General features: G+C 52.7%; 1 long non-coding RNA gene across 1 annotated transcript; it reads right to left on the bottom strand.

The window, feature by feature from the left end:
* Positions 1–212: 212 nt before the first annotated feature.
* Positions 213–2,614, bottom strand: LOC127748963 (uncharacterized). Its single transcript, XR_008010882.1, has 3 exons — positions 2,347–2,614; positions 2,049–2,174; positions 213–1,492 (listed from the first exon to the last, which is right to left on the bottom strand). It is a non-coding gene; the product is annotated as an uncharacterized LOC127748963 (long non-coding RNA).
* Between the last annotated feature and the right edge of the window lie 1,706 nt (positions 2,615–4,320).

The raw sequence follows: 4,320 nt of genomic DNA, 5'->3' as shown, positions 1-4,320 counted from the left end.
AGCGGACGGGGAGTCGAAAGCACCATAAGAGCTAATGGGACCCGTTCGATCACAGCAGCCGTTCGATCTCGCCTTCACTGTCCGTTCGTTCACCGGCCTTGTTCCCCTCCCCCTCAAACCATCAACCCCTAAATTTTCCGCCATTTGTGTTTTTTTTTGTAATTTTTTGTTTCTTTATTTTTAAATTGATTTTCCACTGGAGCCTGGATTGCGGCTCGCTGATAGGTAATCTGATGCGTGCATTTCTTTTCCACCTGTCTGTCGGTCAGTCTGTCTGAAAGTTTATTCCACTGTTGGTGCTTTATGGACGGACGGACAATGGGCAGTCAAATGGACAAGGTAGTAGAGAAACTTTGTTTTCGACCACTGGCGGAGTAGTTACATTTATTAGGCTTCGAGAAGGTATGTGCGTTTTTCTCAGATTCATTCGGTATATAAACGGGAGCTCGGCGTCTGCGAAACGGCGAAACTCAAGGTAGGCCACCCCGCAGTACATGCATGCACTTCAGGCGAGATATTGCCTACCACTACGGCGCTATGAGAGTTTGCATCCGCTGAACTTGGCAGGTTCATACCGGCGCATGACGGACGTCCTTTCTGGATGATGCCCTTTATCGCCGAGTGAAAAACAAACTGGTAGTTTTTGCCTTGGTGAAGATGTGTAATTTCATGTTTGTGTATGGTGACAGCAAGAGACTACAGAGTCTATTCTATGTAGTCTCTCGGTGACACTACAATAGATCTTGTTTAATCTTCGGTGCGGTCCGCGCGGTCACCTTATCGGCCGTCGAAGAACTTCTGCCCCTCGCCGAGGCTCGAGGGCGGCTCTAGTGCATGATTAGCCCGGGTTGACAGAGATGATCGCAAAATGCACAATGAGACATTTTTGTCGAAAGTGAAGAAGCTGAGAGGAATGACGTCTGATCTCCTGGTCCATCCATCGCGCAACCTCGATTGCGCGGGGTTTAGACTGACTGCGATTGTCATTTGTTGAAGATGTTCTAGTTAGAAATCAGCCAATCAGATCTCTTGAAAAACCACGAGAACGTATCCAACAAATGACAATAAACCGTTTTGGTTAAGCTTTGTTTTCTTGTTCCCCGCATTCTTCTTCTTGTCAGCTTTATCGCAGTCAGTCTTTAACCCCTGCAAATAGGAGGCGGGCTTTCTGGTCCTTACTCTCGAAAAATAATCTCATTTCTTCATAGCAGGTTTTAGGGCGGCGGCCAAGCGCATGATTTCCAGAGAGAAATTAAACAAATCACTTACGTTGGTGCGGCGGCCTGTGTCCAGTCTGCTCGCGTGAGTGCGGGTTAGCCTGGGGACGGCCGCACTCTACGAACTGGTCAAATACAGCAGTTCGTAGAGTGCGACCTTCCGCCAGCTAAGCCTGATCAAGTGCAGCGTCCTGGGCCACTTCCGGTCCAGCTCCTTCCGCTCTCCTTCCCGACTCCATGGGGTGTCAACGATGCGGCAACACGCATCAAAACTGCTGCAACAATAGACACTTTAAGACATAAACGCATCACGATTCGATCCTGTATATACCGTTGCTTTAGACGCGAAACAGGTACGTGGATAGGCTGGTGCTAGCGTAGCATCGTGACACATTGAAACTACCAGCATGCGGCAGCCCCCCCCCCTTCCCTCCTTTTCCTGTCCCACGTTTGTTGAAGATGTCGTCATGGGACAACTGACTCAACCCGGAAGCGTTGACAAAACAACACAAGCTTATATCGCGTCAGGAATCGGAGAGAGCCGAATAACGCGTCGCCAAAAAGGCCCACACAGCCGCCGGAGCTGAACAGAGCAGAAGTGGGGCGTGCACTATTGGAAATTATATCGTCATTTGACAAAAAATGTAACTATTCTGCAAGCCGCAAGGGAGTGTTCAACTAAACTGGAGACACCCATTTCCCGTTCACTGCACCTAGATGGTGGCTCGCTCAGCTGCTCCGCTCTGCTCGCTGGAGCCCTGCTGCTGGCCGCAGGTCGAGCCGCAGGTCGACACGAGTCCGCCGTGCCGTGCGTGTGACCGTGTGACTCACCTGCAGTCCACACGCGACGGCGACCACGTGGTTTTAGTGCGTGGTCACCGCGACGCTCTGCCGAGAGGAGTCCTCCTGGTCCTCCGTGAGGCTGGCTGGCGGGGCGGGCGACCGACGTGGCGCCCACTGCGAAGGCACGGGTTACACTATACATGTGGCAGGCTTGGGCTGGCTGGGCGCGGACCCCGCTACTCTCTCCCTCGTAAGACGTGGCGTCGCGTAGCGGCGAGGCGAGAGTGGGGAAGGGACAGAGAGAAAATAGAGGGGGAGGGGAGCGGCTGGCGCTCGTCTGACTTACCCGGCCCTCCCAAAAAACCGCGGCAGACGACTGCATTTTCGAAGAGCTGGGAGGGTATTCCCCCGCGCGACTGCCGCGGAGCAACTGACGACGGCACGGCGCGCGGCGCCCACTCCGAGCCAGCCCTGCTATGATGGCAGCGAGCTCGGCATGGTAGCAGCGTAACGTCCGGGGACCGACCGACCGACCGACCTAGGTGCGAATGAGATGCACGAGGCGGCCCACGCAGCCCCGTGCTGGTCCCGTTCCCCCGCAGCACGCCGCGCCGGCGGGGAAGGGCTCAGACTGACGCGCGCCGACGGTCGCCGTCCTGCTTTATATCGGCCAAGGCGCAACCCCCGGAGCAGGAAAGGGGAAAGGGTCGGCGTGGGTCCGTCCGTATCGAATACGTCGAACTCGATGTCGTGATGATGGTCGCTGCCGAGCCGAAAAAAGGGGCTTCCCCCGCAGGCGACAAGGAAAACCTCTTGAATTCCGGAAAAAACTCTCGAGGGAAACAGATATCGCGACGGCCGCGTCTTTTGGCCTCGGCGAATGTGATGTGCTGGCGTGCGTCTATAAAGCCCCTCGCGGTGGTAGTGCACCTCCCACGCGAACTGACCCCGAAAAATTACCGCTGATCAACGTGAACACGGCCGCAAGCATAGAGTTAGCAGTTAGCTACGGCTAGGCGAGCTAGCTTGGCCTAGATGAGCTAGGCGAGGAGGCTCAAGTTAAGGCATGTTACATATCTGACGCCGAGGGGCTGCAGGTGCTACAGGTTGCCAAAAAACAGAGCGGGGCTGCGTGGCCCGTGCAGTTCCTCCTCTTATCACGTCCAAACTCTGACGCCGGACATGCCGAGGGTGTGTCGTCACATGTCGACATCCTGTGTCGCGCACTATTAATCATCTTTTCTCGTTAAAGTCTATATGGTCACCCCCTCCCCCCCCCCTCCCGGCTTTCCTGCTGAGCCTGTGCATTGCGCAAGGGGGGCAAACATTTACCTCAGGGTGGACTTTGTCTCACTCTGGGGCCGTGACAGAGGTTGGGGGCCTGGAATCTGCTGGGTAGGCAACCCATCAGCATGGCTGCGCAACGGGTCGGCATCGACACCAGACGCCATATATTCACTAGATACAAATGTGGGGCCTTTGCGCCTTGAAGGGGGAACTGTCAACTGTACTAAACCAGCTTCCTTGTGGCGTTTCAAGCGCCGAATCGAATCCATAACGATTGTGTCTTATCCCACAGTGCTGCTGGAAAAAATAACTAGGACAAAACTTCGAGCTTCAGGTAGAGACAAAGTGACTGGTCCTCATGCCCATAAGAAGCCTAGGCGAAGAGAAATAACCACAGCCCAGCCGGCCAGTCTGACGTCTGCTGACTTAGCCGGACGGGACGTATTCCCCATCGAGCTGAAGCTAAAGCCCGCGCGGCTCGCCAACGCGACGGGGCGCTGACTGAAGGGTGACATCGGGATGAGAAACACAAATACCAGAGTTGTCAACAACATTAGATTTTTAATTTACCATAAAAACAATCACACAAAGTTTTACTCGTCGATCAGTCTGGATGTTATGGCTACAGAGAGGGTTTGTAACCTATTGCTCATATTATGGACTACCTTGAGATACAACTTTTAATTTGCTAGAAGACATGGGTGATTCATCCACTTTTAAGCCATGTAATACTGATAATGGAAGTACTAGGGTGGCACTGAAGGGGGTCAGAGATAATTACACTAATTACAGCATTTAACCATGTAACAAAACAAGCCTAGGGAGGTTTTCTGATGATTGCAGTAGTCGTTGCCATATCCCCACTATCACATTTCCCATCACCTCTATAAGATCAGAAATAATTAAGCAAGTGTATAAATGAATGAACATGGTGTTGGGTGAAGGCTGTGCATAATATCCAGCACCACTATTCGTTCAAATAGTTTGAGCAGATAATTTCAGAATACAATACATTTAAAACAAGTTTTTCTAA

This window comes from Frankliniella occidentalis, unplaced genomic scaffold (assembly GCF_000697945.3).
Source record: "Frankliniella occidentalis isolate FOCC.00 unplaced genomic scaffold, Focc_3.1 Scaffold23, whole genome shotgun sequence".
NCBI classification, from domain to species: Eukaryota; Metazoa; Arthropoda; class Insecta; order Thysanoptera; family Thripidae; genus Frankliniella; species Frankliniella occidentalis.
Note: the sequence above shows the minus strand (reverse complement) of the source record. Positions and strands in the feature narration are given on the sequence as shown.